Source organism: Callorhinus ursinus, unplaced genomic scaffold (genome assembly GCF_003265705.2).
Source record: "Callorhinus ursinus isolate GAN/ISIS: 27379988/994484 unplaced genomic scaffold, GSC_fseal_2.0 scaffold2, whole genome shotgun sequence".
Taxonomy (NCBI): domain Eukaryota; kingdom Metazoa; phylum Chordata; class Mammalia; order Carnivora; family Otariidae; genus Callorhinus; species Callorhinus ursinus.
In genome coordinates, this window is record NW_027397064.1 from 62,460,061 (window position 1) to 62,482,577 (window position 22,517).

Below are 22,517 nucleotides of genomic sequence, written 5' to 3' on the forward strand. Positions count from 1 at the left end.
ATCTCCTTTCTCATGATAGAAATAGGTACAAATACACATATATTCATATATACATATACATTTGCATATGTATGTACATGTGTGTATGTATGTATGTATATTATAAATTTCACTTCCTTTATTGAGTTTGTTCAGCAGAGGGGAAAAAGTTGAAAATTCAATCACTTTATGATAAAGCCAATAAACAAAAGTAGTACAATTTTTCTTTGAGAACTAGAACATATAATTGTGCACACAACATACACTAATAATTTAGTGTTGGTGTTGGATTCATGGCTCTATCAAAAACTCACTTTTACGTCTTAGAAACATTACCTAACCTTTATCTTTTTTTTAAAGATTTTATTTATTTATTTGACAGAGAGAGGGCTCACAAGCAGGGGGCGCAGTAGGCAGAGGAAGAGGAAGAAGCGGGCTCCTGGCTGAGCAGGGAGACCGATGCAGGGCTTGATCCCAGGACCTGGGATCATGACCTGAGTGGAAGGCAGCCACTTAACTGACTGAGCCACCCAGCCTCCCCTCCCTACCTAACCTTTGTCTTGTTCTTAGTTTCAACATCTATAAAATAGAAATGTTAATGACATCTACTTCCTAAGGTTTTGCTAAGTCATATTATGCCCATAAAATGATTAGCAATTCTGTATCTGACACATAGTAACACTCCCAAAATTATTTACTGTTACTATTATTCTCAATGAAAAGCTCAGTGAGACAGGAACTATTGTCCCATTTACTAAAATGATATTTTAACTTTATTTTCAAACTTTGTTATGTCACCCCTACTCCTATCATGGACTGAACATTTAATTATAAATGTTATTTTATTTTATTGTTAATAAATGCAATTTTAGTTTTTTAATATATTTTATGTATTTATTTGACAGAGAGAGACAGAGCAAGAGCAGGGACACAAGCAGGGGGAGTGGGAGAGGGAGAAGCAGGCTTCCCGCGGAGCAGGGAGCCCGATGCGGGGCTCGATCCCAGGACCCTGGGACCATGACCTGAGCCGAAGGCAGATGCTTAACGACTGAGCCACCCAGGTGCCCCTATAAATGTAATTTTAAATGAATATGTTTTTAGAGCTTGAAAATCTACTGAAGGTCTTTTTAATAAAAATACTCACAACTTGAAGCTTTCACCTGGCGTTGGTGGGAAATTTGGAATAGCTGAGAGTGAAATCTCTGAGTTTGGCTAGGAAAAGACAAGGGAAGGGATGACCTTGGCACTGATATGGCTAAAAAGTACAGTGGAGGGAGGTTTCAGAATTTATAAGGAAAACAGAGGGATGCCTGGGTGGCTCAGTTGGTTAAGAATCTGCCTTCAGCTTGGGTCATGACCTCGGGGTCCTGGGATCCAGCCCCACATTGGGCTCTCCGGTCAGTGGCAAGTCTGCTTCTCCCTTTCCCTCTGTGGTCTGTCCTGCTACTCTCTCTCAAATAAATATATAAAATCTTTAAAAAAAAATGAGCAAAACAGGATGTATTCTTTAAAATTTGACCGAGTCTCAGATGATAGTCCTGGCAGGCCACGGATGGGGCATTGTCCAAAGCAAGTCCTTTAGGAAGCATTTCTTTCCACTGTGACTTCAAAATAATCCCATTACTCACTGGTACACCGTCACAGAAAATAACATCTTTATTATGAAGAAATTCAAAATCAGTTCACTTGACAGGAAAGATAAGTAGATAGAACTGTAAAACAGTGCTTCAAACATGAGATGACACTCTTCTCATTTAACTGTGAGCTTAATACTTTGAAGATAATGTGATAATCAACTGGGCAAAGATAACAAGATAGTCTGTGATATAAAATGCACTTCAATAAAAAGAGATAATGCCACCACATTCATTTTCCAAAGAGCTAGTGGGGGAAATACATACTTCACATTTTCCCTTCCTACTTCACTTCAACTTAACAAACTAACTCATATGTAAAAGAAAAGGGGGATATTTTTCTCATTATATTTTAGTTATTTGCTTTTTCTTAAAGATATACAACTGTCATGGGTGATCTTATCTAATGTCCATCTATCCCACAGGGTATGCCTGTGTGCATGATATATCTGCTATGTTATTAACTTTCCCTGCATATATTTTAATGAAATATGTAGAATTTAATTAAGAATTAGGAGACAATCTGATCTGGCTTAGAGTGTTTGAGAAGGAGAAAGATCAGCATGATAGAAGCTTAGTGAGCAGAGGGGGAAATGTTAGGAGATTAAGTCTAAGAAGTAGGCAAAAGACATGTTCAGGACTGTTCAAAATATCTGAATTTTTCTTCCAAAGGGAAAAAATATCTATCACAGGAATGAGATTGAAAGGAAGTTCACTGATTAAGATGTCTTTTGATGTACAGAAGGGAGAGAACACTTGTGAAGAAAACATGCATTGCATTGCACACTCCAGGATGAACTCACCTGTATATAAAAGATGAAAAATCTCACATCACTGATTAGTAGTAAAGAAGTTATTCATCAAAAGCTATGATTTATATTCAGTGCAAAATATCAAAGACAAAAGGGAAAATCTATGTTTTTCATTTTTTTAATTTAAAATGTTGTAAAATATTCTAGAAAACTGGGGATAAAAAGGGCAAGAATTACCTGTTTTTCCACCATTTTATAACACTTTTATAATTTCAGTGTTGTTATATGTAGGTTTTATATAGCTATAGTAGGACTAATATGTAATTTTGTACCATGTTTTCCCCAAGAAACATTATAGCATATGTATTTTAATTCTCACATCTACTTTTAATTGTTGTATGTTATCCTCAACTGTACACGCCTAAATGTATTATTGGCCATTTGAGTTACTTCTGATTTTATATTTTACATAATATACCCATCAACATCTTCAAACATAAGACCTTTTCCATATTTTGTACTATTTCCTTAGGACAGATTCCCAGAAGGAATATTAATGGATCAGACAGTATGAATATTTTGTAGTTTTTTTTCCCAATATGCTGCCAAATTGCTTTTCAAAAGGGCTGTGCCAATTTTAATTGCAACGAACAGTTTCTGAAAGCACCAGATTCACTGCATCCTTGCCAACATGGGACATGATTATTTTTAATATTGTCATTTAGTAGATGAATAGCAAGTGCTCACATTGCTCATATAATTTATTAGTCTACTAGGCCAGAGGATAGGAAAAGAGAATATTTGAAATTAAGGAACAATTTGACAAAATCTCCCTATTTTCGTAGCTATCTTTGTGGTCAAGATGGTTAAGCAGATGCTGGAAGATCACCAAACAAGATTAGTTCACAATAAATTGCATACCTATAAAGCATGCTGATAGATAAATGTAAACCTGAGCAGGAGTCACTAGAGAAATATCATGAATTGAAGTCTTTGGTCCAGTCTAATTCAGCATTATTAATCATGCAACCAAAGACAAGAAAAGATAATAAAATGTGAAAACAAATACACATACAATCTCAAAGTAAACAAACATATATATCTGAATCCAGTGATTCTACATCTAAATCCTACAGATTCTTGCACATGTGAAATAATGTATACAAGATTATTTACGACCGCATTGGTTGTGTTAGCCAGAATATTTGAAAAAATGAAACTGTTCATCAGGAGGGGACTGTTTAATAATAAATAAATTATGGTAGTTTTAACAAATGTTATACCATGGAGCCAAAAAATGAATGAGGAAACTTTACGTACCTACTTTGACAGTCGCCCAAGATTGTTGAGTTTAAAAAGTAGAAAGCAAAGAATGTATATAAAATGTTACCATTTGTATAAAAATTGAGAAAAGGAAAAAAGTTCAAAAGTTTAGTGTTTGTATGGGCTTGGCAATCTCTGAAAAGATACTAAGAAACAAATCAGAGTAGCTACCTATTTGGGAGCCATGAGGACTGAGTATAGAGGACAAGGATAGGGGAGGCAGAATTTTTACTGTGTATTTTTTGAATCATGTATATATTATCCATTTTGAAATTACATATATTAATATACCGGAAGAAAACAATAACAAAATTGACCCTATCCTACACCCTGGAATGGAACTAGCTATCAGATCCTACATCTCCGTGAACCACAAGAAGGTGATGGCTATTAGAGGGAACAAATGATCAACCAATTTTCTTTCTCCTTTTCTGTTCTTTTCCAATTCTAGCATTATTTGTTCAAGTATAATTCATGAGATCATCAAAATCATTCTGTATAGAGCTCAGCCAATATGCCAGAGTAAACTGCTACTCAAAAATGTATTATAATAACAGAACACTTATGCTTTTAGGAAAATTCCACCCATTGCTATATCTAGACCCCTTTGTTCTTCAGCATGTATAATTTCTAAGCTGTAGGTATGAACCAAGAAGAAAAAAAAATTCAAACATTCAGCTACATTTGCTCTCTGGTTTATATAAGGAAGCATCGTTTTCTGTCTTATGATAATGAAATTTAACAGAATATTTAATTGTACTTAATAAATAGCTGGACCAGACTATAATTTATCTTCTTAAGACATAATAGTTCCTATTGCCTCAATTTAAGCATGAGTTAGTGAGTATTAGCAGGGTAACTGATGAGAAACACACACATTATCAATACATATAATCACTTTTATTCTTTTTTTAACTTGTTATGCCAATAAAAATTCTTCATTTGAACCATAAAATGCAAATACACTCCCAATTCTATTATACTGAGATGAAGATTTGAAAAGCAAAGTCCAAAATGATTCCTGACTTTCAAAGTAGGAAACTTAGCCATACTTCCCTTACAGTAGCTTACAATGTGGAAAAAAAAGAATATTGTACAATTAGCTCCTTTCCTTTCAAAATTAAGTGTATCAATCCAATGTTTTGTTTCCAATATAGTTGTCTGGAAGCCCAAAACCACTATCATTTCTCTAATTATTCTTTTGTTTGTTTTAATATAGATTTTTGTGTGATTATTAAAGCAGTACCTGCTCCTGGCAATAAATATTTTTCTATACTTAAAAGTAAAATTCCCATAATCCCAGTATCCCCCCAAAACAAATGTTAATATCTTATTCAAGCATTTTTATATATGTAAATACCAGTTCTTGCATAACGAATTTTGTATTCTGTGATTTTCACTATAATTTCAACATTTTCCGAATCAACCTTTCAAAATCATGACTTAATAGTATATACCATAATTTAATCATTCCTCTATTATTGGCCAAATAGATTATTTTTACTATCAATCTACTACAAATGGAATTTTAATGACACTGTGTGTATTTCTAGTTAATTACATGGAATTAATTCCTAGAAGTGGTATTACTGAAACAAAGGGAACATTTTTAAGGCTTTTGATACACACAAAGGAAATCCCTTGTTTTTTTACCTGTCCAGTATCCTTTTTCCCTTCTGCTGGTAACAGTGCCTTGATTTTCCTTTAAATGTGTTCTTGATAGGACTGCCCAATGATTCACTGACTAAACTGTGGGCATGAAACCTGAGCTAGGTCATACTTCTCATTCCAGGAACTTGGTTCTGGAGCAAATTGACACATGGGTAGAAAATGACTGATGCTGATTCATCCCGGTGATGGTACCTGCAAAGATTTCATCACCTTCTCCCACAATCTGTATAGCTATTCTGTTTCCTCTCCTTTTCTTTTGACTTTGTAAGCTACAAAATACCTTCCTTTAGTGTGGATCTTATTCCTTAAGTTAGTCAGAGGTAATTTCTGTAGCATACAACATTATTCTGTAAACACCAATGAATAGCCTTACCAGAAATTTAGGAGAATCTGCAATTTACCTTCATCTTCATCATCTACAGCAACTTTTTTTTTAAATGAATCAACCTTCACTTGTAATCTTTGCTACTTTGATGGGCTAAAAGTATGACCATTTAAAAATTTGTTCCTTTACTTTTTATCATTAACTTAAAATTGTAGATGCTTATTAGCCTTATATATTTCTGGGTTTTGTAGATTATTTGTCCCTTTTTCTATTGGTATACTTATAATTTTTTAGTAGCCAATAACAATGCCTATTGCACCCTAATTATGTTCAAGACACTGGGGAAAATGATTAATGTAAATCTTTTTCAAGACATTTTCAGGTAGTGAAGGGAATGGATATAAACTGGGAATCACAGTATTTTGAGGTAAGCCCACTAACAGAAGAAAACACTGAAAGGTTTTTGTAACAGTGAATATGAAACTGTTATTAGCAATTTGTGTTGAAAATGTTTCCTTGATTTACTTTTGGCATTTCTGACTTAAAACTGTTAAATTTTATAAGGTCATATCTTTATATTTGTCCCATTATATTGTGTTTATGAAGTCTCTATTTTCTTCTAACTTGATTCAGAGTTTCTTTATATTAACTCTTTGCTTTATCTGACATTTATTTTGGAATGCAATATGAGATAGTGAGTGTATGTTCTTGACAAATAATTACTCAGTTTCCCCAGCACCATATATTGATAATTTTTTATTTTCTCACAGACTTGTGATTATTGCATATTATACTTTATTCCCACATATCTTAGAGTTTGCGTCTAAGGTTCTCTTACTTTCTTATTTGTCTGCATGTTGATATACTGTATATTTATTACTGACATTTTTAATATCTTTAATAGTTGATAGGTCAACTTTGTCTCAATGCTTTATTTATTTAAACACTTTTTGGCTGTTATAACCTATTTGCTATTCCATAGGAACTTTAGAATCTCTAAATTTTGCAATAATCTCTTTGAATCTTAATTTGGATTGTCTAAGTATATGAATGTCTATATATGTGTATGCATGTATGTAATGCTATCGTCATTTTACTGACACAGAAACTGAATTAGTGATGGGCTGTGGTAGGAACTCACCAGCACTCTGAATGGCATAGACAGATGTAGAGTGGAATATAACTCTTAGTTCATATGCTCTATTCATAAAGCCTATTCATTGTCCATTGTGTACATTTAGTGTAATTTTTCTTGTCTAATAGCATTTAAACTACAACTAATTGTTAATAACCAAACTCCATCTCTGGCAATTGTTTCTGACTGAGTGCTAAGGGCCCTGGGGAAATCACCCACAAATTTTATTGTTCCACGAGGAACTGACTCAGCCCTGATGTCATCTATATACATCATGAAAATATTTCATAGTCAAAGACCAAACAAAATGCTAACAGCAATAACTCAGAACCAAGTGCAGTTTTACAATTACACGAATTATACAATCCCTTCAGATGCAAATTTGCATTTTAGGACAATGAAGTAGCTCTTCCAACCACTGTGGGAGCTGTTTTCTGATGGAATTTAGCAGGAGGGTTTTCTTATTCTTTTTCTTCTTGAGTCAGAAGGCGCCTGGGTGGCTCAGTCGTTAAGCATCTGCCTTCCGCTCAGGTCATGATCCCAGGGTCCTTGGATGAGCCCCGCATCAAGTTCCCTGCTCAGTGGGGAACCTGCTTCTCCCTCTCCCACTCCCCCTGTTTGTGTTCCCTCTCTTGCTGTCTCTGTCAAATAAATAAATAAAATCTTAAAAAAATAAAAAATAAAAAAATGTCCCCTCCCTCTCCATACAGGTTCCCCTTTCTGCCTGCTTTTTTTATTTTTGTTTTAAGCTAACTTAAATCAGTAGCTCTTAAGCTTTTCTTAACAATTTTTTCCTTACTATGGAACATTCAAAAATGCAAATACTTGTAAACAATTTTGGTATTTCTTGGAGTCCCTGAAGCTCACCTCTTGATTACTCTGAAGCCCACAGACCTTTGGAAATAAAAAAAAAAATCCTATGTTAGAGATATAAATATTTAAAAGGAATTCTATAGACACAACAGTTGAATTAAATACAAGTATTTTACATGCAAACTTACCTCTAGCCCTATAAATCTTAGATGACATCTCTAAATGCATCCCAATTTATCATTTTCTTGATCCCAACACAATATTAATACAATGCAGTATTATGTCAGATATTAAAATACTTAGACGTACAAATTGGTAGATGCAGTCATTTCTTCTTAACATCACTATTTCACAAAATGTAGAGCTGTTTAATGGGCAACTGGAATGGAGTTAACTTACACATTTAGTAGTTGACAAGTAATGTTTCTAGATCTGGCTCTACTTTCAACTGATTTTGGGCAATTATCAACTTCCTGGAGTAAAGTTCCTCCCTTACACATAGGGGAGGTTGGACTAATGACATGGATTCTTCCCATGTCTAAATATCTGATTCCTACTTAGCTCTCATCCAACATTTTCATAATCAGCCAGAGCTGACTTTGTCTGCTAGGTATGGTAATTGCTGGTTGTTTACTTGCTTTTTTACAACACTGTTTTCCTAAAGTTTTGCATTTGGGGCAGAACAAAGAAAAACCAGGCAAAAAAGGTAAAGGTTTAAGCTGGTAGTATATACATTCTTGAATCTAAATAAATAAAATATTGAGATAGTATTATCAGAAGACTTTTCCCCATCTCCTAAAACTGGATTATATAGCAGTAATCTTGAAGATTTTTCTTAAATGATGGAAATCCACTCAGAAATGACTGTTAGTATTGTGTTAGTGCTAATATTTTGTCATAACAGAATCTGTGAATAAGTTGGCTAAGTATGGCTTCTTGGGCATACAATTTCAGCTTTCCTCTAATATGAAAATATTGTTCACAAACCAATTTTTGAAAGTCAAGCTAGATTCTTGATTTTCTTCACATGAGGATAAAAAAAAAAATAATAGATCTTTGGAGCTGTAGGCTCAAGACCCTAAAGAAAATAATTATATGGAAAGCACAGAAAGTGAAACTGGAATTATAATTATATACTGTTTTATGCATAATGGAACCTGGGAAATTATCACAATGTTTTATCTGTAATTGGACTGACTGAATAATCAAACTGATTTTGAAATAAAGACAATTTTGAAACTTTTGAAGTACTTTGGCATTTTTTTGTTAGAGAATTGGATCATGAGTCTTTTTTTCTAATGCATCAACTCTAGGGAAACTTTGACCTCAGATGCTAGGATTTTTGATCAACTTTCACAGAGGTGCACGAATATGTCACTCTCAAAGTGGAAGAAGCAGAAAATTTCTCATTAAAATTATGATTTTGGATCTTTCCTTACTACTTCTGATTCACTCATCCCGTTTAAATGAGGTTATGTAGATTTGACCTTGGATAGTCACAAATGCCTTTGAAGATGCTGTTAATTTGAAACAAATTTGTTTTTGTTTTGTTTTTGTTTTTGAAACAATTTTGTTAAAGGATAATGTTTCCCACTTTAGTTCCTCCGAAAAATATAATTTGATTTTAAATAATTTTAAAGGGCAGATATTCTGTTATTTCATTACTTAATCATCTTTGAATCCCTCTCTTACCTTTAACCCTCATTCAGATATATTGCTTCATGAGTGACATGTATTAGATTATCACCATGATTACTTTCCAGTTCTTAGATTAATTTGAGTGTATTTGTGTGGGTGTGTTGATAGGTGTATATTACTTGGAAAGAAAATGAGATGCAAAGAGATGGGGCCATGGGATGGAAATTTAGAAAAAAATAGGTCAGTAGGAGAGATAAATATTCTATACATTTTTTACTTATTATGTTTTTGTTTATGATCTATTTTGCTCCAATAAAATATAAGCTTCATGAGGGCAAGTGTCTTTGTTTGATTTATTCTGATATAATCAAAGCAACTAGAACAGTGTCTTGCACACCACAGAAACACAGTAGAATTTGTTAAATTTTACATGAATAAACCAGTATCATAATTAATTACTAACGGATTACTTAAGAGGATGATGTATGAGCTTTTGCCTTATAAAGTACTTTCAGGATCGGTTGGTGAATTGGTTTCTAATACAGGGTGGTTACATTCGTCCTGAGAGACTTTCCAGTATATATGTGTGTATGTGTGTATGTATGCATGAGACAGACAGAGAGATAATACGATGAATTTCTGACATACTAAACTGGCTGAGGTTTTCCATTCCCCTAAATGTGTTAGTTTTCAATTAAAAAACTTATTTTTGTCATTACTTAAATGAAAACAAATTACTTTTAATAACATTAAATAAACTTCACTACATTATCTAATACTGTAGAAACTCTAATCATGGCTATTTGACAAATTAAATGTTTATTTGATAAGATCATGATATTTTTGCATTATTTATAATAAATGTGATTTTTTTAGAAAAGTTATGCCATGTTGAAATTAAAATCTGGTATAGGTCAAAAAATGAATTTAGTGGTCTAGAGACTTGACAAGTTGACATTTACTAAAATCCATGTAGAAAATATGGCAGTCTGAGCTCATGGGCTGCCCTGCAGCAAAACAAGTCAAAACTGAAGTGAATTTGCAGAAGTGGCAGAACTTGAATTGTTTGTATAAACTAAGTGGCTAGTGCTATCTATTACCTCCTTTAAGCTTGTGCTCCTCCATCACACACATCCTGCATCATATCTGCTTTCAGTCATAGACCTTACTGCTTTATCCTAATATTTATGTTCTTTGATGCATTTCTCTACATTTGATTATATTCTGCCCTCAAGGTCTTAAAAAATATATTTAATTATTTGAAAAAAAATCCCCAAGTAAAAGTTCGCCTGGTTAAAAATACCCACACACTCGTTAAAATGAGTAAAAAAGCTCTGTTTCTGTTTAAAGACTTGTGGCTTACCCCAATACATAATGCAGTGGATTTACAAGATGTTACTTTACAGCAAAGTGAAAAACCGCTTTCTTAGCTGAGTAGTTAATATTTTCCTTAAAAGTTCCACTTTTAATACTGATAACTTGATTTTAATTTAATCTTATTTTAAAATTATTAATTATTCATAACACATTTTAATCCTACTTTCCCCATATCAACCCATAGGGGAAAATTGTTTTACCTTCTCATAGCATTGCATAAATGGAACACAAAACTAAAATCAACTGCTTAATGTGTTTAATAATCTTAATAAAGTCCTGAATTTTACAACTAAAATATTGCAACATTAAATTAATCACCTGGCAGCAGGTAAATTTTGAATTGAAACATAACAACCACAAGCTATACTCTCTTTATATCAGGAAACTCAACTTTTAAGCCACATGTAATGACTACTAAGGAAAAAACATTTACTACCAATTTTCTACTAGACCAAATGCATCGCATAAGTGTTCAACTAAAAGAGTATTAAAAATTCCATTTACAGTTCATGAATTAAGTGATGAAAAATGTGCAACCATCCTCGGACACAAAACTAACATCACTGCTAGTTTACCAGCAAGTTATTCATCTGCTACAGAATAATTTACATTACAAATTGGGAGAAAATAGAACCTTTACAATTAAAAACGTGAAAAATGCTGACATTTTGGACAGCTCCCTCTGATTCCGCACCCCCCCCCACTAGATTTCTATTATGTGTCTCCCTTTCATTTTTTCTCCTTTACCAAATCAGAAATGAGCCTGACCAAAGTCAGGTTTCTGCTGTTTGGGTTTGGGTTTTATTTTTGTTGTCTTGTGTTTGGGGGTGAAAGATTCTTCCAGGGAGAGAGATTAAGGAGCTACTAACAGGGAAAGTGCTGTTCTCAGTTCAAGATCCGGCTTCCTGTATTGAGCCAATTTATGTGTTTCCAAAGATTCTAGCTGGCAAGCTGGGAGCTGACCTCTCCACTTCCATTTCCCGCTGCAACTCCATCGCCTCTGTAAAAGACCACAGCCTCTCTCCATCTGCGCCTGAGTGGGGACAGTTCGTTAGTGCCGAGGTATTTCAGGAACTTTCCCTAGCAGAGTCTCCTAAGGAGACACAGGCCACATACAAAACAATCGCCAAGAGTAAGTTTGTGCGTCCTGAAGAGGGATGGAGAAACCACTATACTGAGCTACGGAGATTCGGACTTAACCCGGCAGCACCATCAATTTACAGCATCGCATAAAATCCGCCTTCTGCAGAAAGGTTTGCAGCGCGGGTCCAACTCCCAATGGCTTTACAAGGAAAATAATTTAATATAAAAGCAGTGTCGGCACTGGAGGAAGCTGGGTACGTAAACCTGGTTACACTTTGTGGTCAACGCGCTCTAGGTCGGGTTGCCTGGACCCCAGCCGGCCGGAACTTTCTCCGAGAACAGAGCCGCCCGCAGTCCGCAGTTGCCCCGGCGCTGCAGGCCGGGTCCCGACCGCGGAAGGGACCCGGGCCAAGGTTGCCCTGGGAGGCAGTAGTAGCTCCACCTGGACGCACACTGGAGCCCCGCCCCGCTTCGGCCCCGCGGTCAGGTCGCTGACACCCGTGCCCCACGCCGGCTCCGGCCAGGAGCGGCCTCTGACAGCCCCTCAAAGCGGGACTCTCTCCACCCCCCAAATCTGCGCTCCCGAAAAGTGTAGCGAGCTCCCCACCAGGAGCGTCAGACAAAAAGCCGCCACTCCCCAAGCCTAGCTGCACTCCTCCTTTTCTTTGGTCCTTTTCTTCAGCGAGGCGGACTAACCGTTACTTTCCCCCTCCCTTCCTCTCCTCTCCTTTCTGAAGTCCCCTGCGCAAAGTGGGACTTTGGGGAGCCTCGGTGAATGCGCCTGTCCCCTGGCGCGCTGGATACACAGCTCCCTCTTTTCATTAAGGCAGTAAAGTTCAATTTGCCCGGCTCTTTATGAGCCACGGTGGACTCCCCCCCTGCTTTCCGTGTGCTCTCCCTCCCACTGAGCTAAAAGGCAAACCTATTCACTCCATCCCAGCCTGAATCCCTGAAGGACGCCGGTTCACGTCAGAGGGGACCCACCGCGCTCCCTGAGAAGTGCCCCAAGCCGCGCGCCCACACACGCTTATACACACACAATGCCATCCCCGCGCTATCAAAGTCTGGCAGCGCCGAGGGGAGAACGCACGAACAGGAGTGACACCGGCGCGGGCATCAGCCTAGCCGTGCGTCCGGACTCGCTGTCCGGGTCCCGAACACCGTTGTCAGGATGCCCCGGGCACAGCAAGCCTCGTAACCCCCAAAGACAACACCGGCGGTCCCGGGGTCGCGCGGGCGCCGCCGGGCCGGATCTTACCCGCGGGGCTCCTGGTCTCCCGCCGCTCAGCTTGCCCGCGGGCCACAGGGACGCTGCAGCCGGGGTCCCGGAGATGCTGCTGCTCCGCTGCCGCTGCCCGGATCCCCCGCGCCAGCATCACTTCTCCGCCGCCTCCGCCTCCTCGTGCTCTTCTCTCGGCCGCCCCTCCCCGGCGGCCACCAGCAAGACCGGCAGCGCCGGCGGCGCGGCGGGGTGGGCAGCAGCGGAGGCGGCGGCGGCGCCCGCACGAGCTCGCCCAGCTGCACCAGCTCGAGCAGCCGCGGCGGCAGCCGGAGCACCCGAGCCCGGCTGCGCTTCCCCGGCGAAGGCTCTGGCCTCGGCGACTGACAACGCCCGGCAGCCAATCGCTGCCTCGCCCCGCGCGGCGGGGGGAGACCAATCAGAGCGGAAGGCCCAAGGTTTTCCTCCGCCTTTGCTCAGCAGGCTTGTTTCCGGGAGCCGCGGCGTTGCTGCTGGGGTCTGGGATGGGGGAGGCGCGGGAGCCGGGCGGGGTGGGGGACTCCTGACTCGGGAGCCCTAGGTGCGGCGAGACAGCCGGGCCCGCCGAGGTGGGCCTGGGGGCGTTTTCTGACTGCCGGGAGCCAGCGGTTTGGCTGCAAAGGGCTCCCCGGGTTGACTCTGTCCCCAGAGCCTCGGCCCGGCGGTTCAGCGTCTTGGCAGCCCTGTGTAGCGGTCGTGGGTCCCAAGTACGACCGGCGATGTGGAAGAACGGATCCCTGGAGGTGGTCGCCGCCTTGAAGGAATCACGCGAACAGTCACCAGACAGCGCCCCCGTCCTTCTCCCTTTGGCAGCTTTGGTAGCGGAAGAGTGGTACTCCTGAGCCACCGAACCACTCCTCATAGTAATCAGCCCAGGAGAGTGCCTGAGCTATCAAAGAGGCACATGGAGAAAGGTTCTCAAAGTTGTAGGCACAGTGGACCTTCCTTACCCTCCCTCCAAATAAACTCTCCCATCTTCACCCCACTCAGCAAAACAAAAAAAACGCCTCAAGAAGCAATGCGGAAACATAGTTTAAGCAATCTACTTGGTTTGCTTTTTTTTCTTCTTTTTCTTTGGAGGATCACTTCTGAATGATACAGTAGGGGTGTGTGTGTGTGTGTGTGTGTGTGTGTGTGTGTGTGTGTGTGTGACACAAACACCAGATAAGTGATGTCATTTAGATTTAGCAAGGCAAGAAAAAGAAAACAAAGGTGGCAAACTTTTTCCACACCATTCTCTCCCCAAAACTGTAATGATCCCTCTTTGTGAAGCACTTAAGCCCCTTCAGAGCAAATACATCAGAATGGTCCAGGGTTCTAAGTCTATAATCCATGTTGCATTAAAAAAAAAGTAAACTAAGTTCTACATGAAGATTTTAATAGGTGTGGGTCTTTCCCCAAGTGATCTTTTCTATCTTCTCTCTTACAAGGTTGTTGTGAAGGTCAAAAACCAACTGCATGAATCAGCTACATGATTTTCTGACAAGTAGTTGGAATCAGGTATTAGGTATGCTGCTGCTGTTTCTAACTGTATTTTAAGTGATCCTTTTTTTGGCAATAATCACTCCTTTCTTCATTTACCTTCCTTTTAAGATAACTCCATGCATCCTGTGATACCTAAAATAAACCCTGCCTAAATTTTATGAGCACTGTAAGGAGAATTTGATTGCAGAGTAGCGTTGTGTGTTGCCATCTTTTAGTATACCAAAAATGTATGCATATGAGCACCATTCTTCCCAATTTTCTTGTGCCACTTCCCCCACCTTCAGTCATTTGACCAATCTGGTTTGCAAGCTTGACCATTTCTTCTTAAGGAACCAATTGTGCTAAAAGAGATAGTGATAAGTTTATTTTTTAGGCTAAAACAAGAAATATGTAACACATCACTTTGAATTTTTAATCAAGGGAATGTTTTTAGTTGTCATAGTTTTTTTATAATTACTTATTGTTTATTATTTATTTTTGCTATTATTGTGTAACTTACAATCAATACCCTCATCTACTCCATGAGGTGATCAATAATGCAATGGAGTTTAAGTCTGCTAGAAAAAGAAAAAAATAAATGTTTTACTCAAACTTCATAGGGAAAAGAATTGATATTTGAAAAAAGTAGAAATATTAAAACAAATATTAAAATTAGAAAATTATAACATGACAATTTATATCTGATAGAAGATAAATTTAGAATTATCTTCAAGCAAAAGACTAATCTTGATTAAAGGGTGTTAAATATGAAGATGTTATTGACTCTAGAAGTCGTGGTATGCTACTTAGAAACTCTGAGATGTGTATATACAGCTATTCACATAATTTTATTCTCCATACCCTGACAAGTATATTATTTTTCAGATATACATTTTTTATGTTATTTGGTATTTTGCAATATTAATCCTAAAAATGTATAAGGTCTACATACCATATTGCGTAGTGATTAAGATAATGAAATGATTATCTTACAGAAGCAAAATGTTAAAATCAACAGCATGCATACAGATATAAAAGTAGTATCTCATATCACTACTGCTATGAATAACCAGCTCTGAGCAAGACAAACCTGCACAATTAACAACCTACTAACAGTGAAAACCATGAAATATTTCAAATCAATAAAGAAAAATTAAGAAAAACTTTTTAAAGTCACTAAAAGAGTACATGCTGATGCTAGTTTATGTATTACTATAAATTTCATGGGATGTATTGGATAGAAAGTCTAGTGTTATTTAATTATATGACCATTTAATTAGCTAATCATGTTAAATTAAATAACTGTTGTTTCTTTCTTTTTTTTTTTGCCTACTTACATATGTCTGTTTTTCTCCCCATGCAATGAGAGAACTCACACATCTTGTTAGTGGAGGAAGAAATTTGGGCACTCCTTAAATCAATAACCACTTACCTAATCTTGAAAAATACATAAAATAATTTTATACTAATTGGTGCTAAAATCTGTATTTATCACTAATAGAAACTGAATACTTCATTGGAGTCAGTTCTGGCAAAAGCTAGATCTAGCAGGCAAAAAACTGAATAAAAAGGATTGAAATTAGTCTAGTTCCAGCTCTGGTTATAACTGGGTGAGTAATTAATTGCAAGTCACTTAAACTTTCCCAGCATTCCACGTTTGTAAAACAGAGATTAAGAACAAAATCAACCCTAGAGCTGCTTTTCCCAGATGTGAGGATGAATTTATAATTGAAACTGGCTTGCTGCAGAAAAGCCCTTCCCAAAAGGTAGAGCACTGGACTTTAATGATGCTATTACCCTCTCTCCAGTGGGGCTGAATTTGATTCTCATGATGGCCTATTCATCGTGGATATGTGATACCTATTTCTACAGAGAAACATATTAAGTTCCAAAGAGGTTCTTTTACCAATTTTGTGATAAATTGACTATCAGGTACATTGATTTATTTGTTGATGTTGTCTAGCAGAAATGTTTTCCCATGGTTCTTTCACTATGCCACTTCCAATATGGTTGAAATATGCAAGTTTAAAGTCTGGCACCTTAATTTAAATGAAGGACAACCTATTTCACTTAATATTGGAGGTCAATTGAGCCTGGGATAAAGCTGTTTCCCCCAAAAATATAATTAATTAGATAACTTAAATCACATAAAGCCTGTTTTCATATTTAAAATTCTAAAATATCTATAACAATGGATATTGCTCATGCTTATGTTAAAAGATTACTATTTAAGTCTTTTGTGTTAAAAGACTGAAGCAAAATCAAGACACAAAAACAACCAGATTGGAAGTGGATTCTCTTTAGTTCACCACAACTAGTATTTTTTTAATACACTTTATACCAGGACCAGTGTTTTCTCTCTCTCTCTCTCACACACACACACACATAAGTGGAATAAAGTCACTCATCAAAATTTTATAGGGAACAGGACTCCAAACCAAGTAAATGTTCACATTCCTAACCCAACATTCTTCCCACCATATCATACCTTTCTCCTGAGATTTGGGAGTTATCAATAGAGAGGGTGCCATTGAAACTAAGAGAATGTAAAAAGATATTCAAGAATAAAATGTAGACAAATCAACTAGCCTAGAAGACCATTAATAATTAAGAGAAAGTAAGGTTGTTTTTTTTTTTTTGGGCAAGGGGGTGGTGGCAAAATTTAATATGAAATCTAGGAAGACAATAAAAAGTAATTTGGTATCATGGAATCCAAGAAAAGATGTTTGTTAAAAGACTGAAAGTTGAATATATCAACTTGACTATAAGTATTGATAAGAGATCATAGATTAATTGAGATCTTTGGTTTCTTTTGAAAGGGCAGTTAGGGTGATTAGGATGAAAACCATTTGATCCACACAGAATGGGGAAAGAGTAATTCAAGTGAATATATTTCTGTTATATTCGAAAAAAGTTATGTGATTTTAAGTTCAGTATTTTGAAATAGAAGTAGAGTCAATTTATGCAGAAGGCTGTATAAAGAATTGTGATTGACCTAAAGTCTTAAATTATTGAGTTTATTATTATTAAAATCATTTGCAGATTTGCAGCCCTTTCATGAGTATGCACATTGTAGAAATCAAACCATTATCAAAATTGAAGAAAAGATGTTTATTTAATTATTTATTTATTTATTGAAGAAGGTTCCATCTTCAATTATTATGATTTTAAAGTAGGTTATTTGCTTGAATAAGAGAATCCAACCTTTTTTTAACTTAAATTCAATTAGCCAACACATATCATTAGTTTCAGATGTGTTCAGTGATTCACCCGTTGTGTATAACACCCAGTGCTCATCATATCACCCCCCTCCTTAATGCCCATCACTCAGTTACCCCATCCTCCCAACCACTTCCCCTCCAGCACCCCTCAGTTTGTTTCCAACCTCTTTTGATAAGGAGTTTCCTTTTTCCCCTTTAACCTCAATCACTAAAAAGCAGCTGCATATTACATTGGTCCATCATGCAGTAGAAAAGTGGAAAGGAGACATGTACATATGTGTATGTATGTGGGGGGGCGGTGGTAGGTGGGTGAAGGAAGAGCAGTGGGACCTGGGAAGAAGAAGGGGAGAAGGAATAGAGTTTTCAAGTTATTTGCGTAGCAGTTCTCCACAGCATCATTAATCAATGCTTCTTTCAGAAGCCGCTGAAAGCAGAAGATACTAGAAAAAAAAATTTTTAAAAATTAATGACTTCTACATTACCACAACAGAATGCTATTTAGGTGCCTAGTATAGTGCTAGGAGCTCAATAAATGTTTGATCAAGGGAAAAAAATGAATATAAATGTTGCATGGCAATTTTTTTAGGGGGGAGGGAAGGGATTCTGCTAACAATTGAAACCAACTGGTAACATTTAACATAGTTCTTGTGATTATGACTATCTTAAGTTTACATAAATGAAATCTTAACATGTAATTTTAATTTCCAGGATTTCCCAGGGCTTCTGGTCGGATTACACAATAGAATGTGTCCTCTTCTTACACTGAAGCTTCATTTTCTCTTAGCATCCCAGTCCCTCCCCATCAGGCTTTTAACTAATTCTCCAGGTGTTTTAAGGTGATTAGGAAGTGTGCCTGGAGAAGGATCCTATCTGCTTGGGAGAAAAGTGCTAATAAAAGGTCAAAGCTGAGTTCCTAGGGACTGTGGCTGCTGAAGCTAATAGCATGAATCATCATTAGCTTTTACTGATGCCAAGTCATGCAAGTCTGTGAAGTTCATACAGAAAGAGAAATTTCGATCAATAGGACTTTATGCTACCATGCAGCTTGATAATTACTTTCTAGAAATTAAGTTTGTAAAGCCTTTTCCTTTCTTAAAAAAAAAAAAAGAGTCTTTGTTCTGAAAGCCTGCCTTAGTTTTCATAACTATAGTGCAACATAAACCTAAAAAATGTTTTCCCTTAGCAATCTTTTTTTTTTTTGATGTTGCATTACTATGGAGGTTGGCTGCATGCCTACTTTATATTCAGTAACCTTTGGTGTGTATTTAACAGTGGGATAATATCTCATAACAGGATTGATATTTTAAATCCACTTCTCTTGAATGTCTGTCTACAATGCTAAGTCACAAGCATATTTCAGTATATTGCTTGCAGTCTGCTAGTATACTGGTTATTGACCTGGTGATTCTACTGGTAGGTGGGCTATGTTATTTAGTTGGTAAGTGAAACATGCAAGCCAGCCCTACTTCTGTTTTATTGCATGTTGATTACACAGAGACAAGTGAGCACAATGGAACATGTTTACATTCACAGGGAAAAATATAATAGACTTGCACATCTCAGTGTCAAAAGCCTTATATAAAAATAGCCAAGAAAATATTTTATGCCCTCACTACATCAAGAAATTTTGAAGCTTTATTTTTATTTTTTTAAAGATTTTATTTATTTACTTGAGAAAGAGAGAGAGAGAAGGAGAGCACAGAGGGAGAATGAGAGGGAGAAGCAGACTTCCCGCTGAGCAGAGAGCCCCACGTGGGACTAAATCCCAGGACCCTGGGATCATGACCTGAGCCAAAGGCAGACGCTTAACAGACTGAGCCACCCACGTGTCCCAAGAATTTTTGAGGCTCTAAAAAGAAACAGGGAGTTGAGAGCATGTGTTTATGCGCGTAATGCCACAGAATTTAAGTTACTTTGCATGTAGACACAGTCATGTCCATTTGCCTTTAGCTGCTAGCGATTAGAGAAAGAAAGTAGAAGTACTTTTTTTAAGTGGTAGAAAAACCTAATTTCCTTATTAGCATTCATTTAATCATAAAGTGAAACTCTGGTTTCACATTTCAAAATTTTCTTAAAATCTAGCTTATATGTATATTAGAAATCTGATAGTCTAGATTTTTATGTCCCAGGCTTACAATCCTTTCTGAAATACTTACATCTCTATTCCTCTATAGATGATTTTTCTCACCCAAAAAACATGAATTCTTAACAGTTTATGTGAATGCCTCTGAATAAAAAACTCATTTAATTTTAAAAACTTACAATAATAATGGCTTCTGTTTTTGTATCGTTCAGTGCTTTGATTGAGATTTTATGTGTATACTCTGTAGTCAATTTTTTTCTTCATTATACTCACCAGTTAGACCCATGTAGTACTTGACTCGAGCACTTCATTCTTAGAAAAGCAATTCTGATTATGTATCAAGCACTTTTCAACTGAGACATTAATTATAAATATTTACAGCAAGGACATTGCAAAACATGGCTGCACAGAGTAAGGTAAATCAGATTCCCAACATGATACATTTGTAACATCTCTATTAGGTTTTAGGTACTCTAGAAATATGTTATATTAGATTTAATGTTAATATGTCTAAGAAAGAGAGATGACAACATATTTTACTTTGCTGGTATTTAACTATCTCCCCCACTGCCTCCTGGGTGGTCAACTCTCATAAAGCCACTGACCTGTGATTTTTTAAGTCTGTAGTATAAATCTCCCTGAATAAATCCAGTGCTAAGCCACATGCCATCCTAAACCCTTCTAAACAGCACCTCAGGGTTACATCCTCTGGTCAAGTGTACCAAAGATCCTGCAACAGGACAACCCATTAGATGCTATATAAAGTCTCAAGCAGTTGTAGCAACTTGGAAATCCCTTAACAGAACATTTAAATTGAGTACTTTACTGCAACTAATTAGAGTCTTTTTAGTCTTTGAAAAAAATTGTTATTTCTGAGAATTAAACAGGAGACCCTGGAATCTAAAAGCAACAGATCGAATTTGAGCTGGAAGATAATTTCCAACAGCTGGTATTGGCACTAGACCATAGATGCTTTTTGTTGGGCTTTAGCCTCTGGGAGAAGAACATCATGATTTTCTGAAGAGTAATAGGATAATTGCATGAAACACAGTTTTAGATCAGCTAAAAGAAGAAAAGAAAGACCAAAAAAAAATGTGCAAGTATCATTCTTTGCTTGACTTTTAATGAGAAACTAATGAAAATTAACCACAAAGTCATTAATCTGTTATGTCTATATTCACTGGCTGTGAGTGGCTAGTATACAGTTATATAAACACAACTAAGATACAGATTTTTATGGGGTTTTCTGGACATTAAGTAATAGTGGTACAAGACAAATGCTAGTTTTGATGATCAAAGGAAAATGTGTTTAACAAAAACACAGTTTAGATCATTTTGGAAAACTCAACCACAAAACCTCAACCAACCCATGCATGTTTTCATTTATATCAAGTGGGTAATGGCAGGGAAGTTTAAAGTCTTTTACTTCCTAAGAAATAGAATGAAGTAATTAAGAATGGGGATTTTTAGGGGCATAGCAACTGACAGTGAGTTGAAATTCTAGGTCTACCTCTTATGAGATGTGTGACCTAGGCAAGTTACTCATATCTCTGTGCCTTAGTTTCCTCACTTGGGTAAAATAAGGATAATAATAATATCTAGTTCTTAGAGGGACTTTGAAATTTAAATGAGATGATAGATTCTGAGTGCTTAGTTTAGTATCTGGAAGATAACTGATCAATATATATTAGCTATACAGATAATTGTCATTATTAATCAGACCCCTAACATGATATATTTGTAATATCTTTATTATTATCAAAGCAACATTATTATCATAAAATTGAGGTGGTTGACTGGTGTCAACTTCCATCCATAAAACTGAGGTGGTTGGCTTGCCTCAACTTCTATCCATTCTTTCAAAGATCTATCTAGTCATAGTTTTTGCTCATGCTTTTCCCACTAAAGTAGATATGTTTCTTCATTGCATGTGAATTTCAGGAGCCATTTCAATCTCTTTCCTCCCTTTTTTTTCTTCTGGGAAGTCTTTCCTAAAGTATTTATTAGGATAGCTATCCTGCAACAGATAAACTTCAATATATCAATGGCTTACTATAATAGAAATTTATTTCTCACTCATTCTCATTCTATTAGTATAGGAAAGAGGAGAAACAAAGGGATTTGCTCCACCCAGTCGTTCAGTGTCTTTCATCTTCAACACATAGTTTTCAAATGCTATGTATGATTCTGGGAATCAACATACAGATGAAAGATGGAATATGAGACAGGAAGGATTATTCAAGTATAGCACCTGCCATTTCTATACACATTTTATTTGCCAAAATTCAATGTCATGGCCACATCAATTGCAAGGGAGTCTGGGAATAGCAATCTGTGCATGCAAAGGAAAAATAATGCTTTTAGTAAACAGCTTATCAGTTTCTCCTACAGATTGCCCTTTTTTAGTTTTACTTAATCCTCACTATGATCAGAAAGATAAACTAATTCCCAACCAGATACTGCATCTGGCTCAAAACCACGATATATGTGTGCTGCATGGTCTTCTCATAAACTATAAACTAAAAGACTAGTTATCTACTGTCCCCAAACCCAGTGAACAATGACACACTTAAAAACTACCTTCTTAGAAATAAGAATAATGGGAGATACCAAAGGGATCCTGGTTGATAGCAATCAAGAAAACTTTATTGTATGTTTTGTGAAGGCCCACATATTACAATGGCTAAAAATCCCCAAACCAACAACTGGTGAGAATGTGATGCAACTCGAAACTCATTCATTACTTGTGGGAATACGGAAT

General features: G+C 36.9%; 1 protein-coding gene across 3 annotated transcripts in view; it reads right to left on the bottom strand.

The window, feature by feature from the left end:
• The window catches only part of B3GALT1 (beta-1,3-galactosyltransferase 1), a 540,853-nt gene extending 527,569 nt beyond the window's left edge, over nucleotides 1-13,284 (bottom strand). For all 3 annotated transcript variants that reach the window (XR_012375363.1, XM_025853085.2, XM_073882932.1), the window contains exon 1: nucleotides 12,989-13,284. The gene's annotated coding sequence lies outside the window, so the exon portion shown is untranslated. The remainder of the gene's footprint in view (nucleotides 1-12,988) is intronic.
• Nucleotides 13,285-22,517: the final 9,233 nt, after the last annotated feature.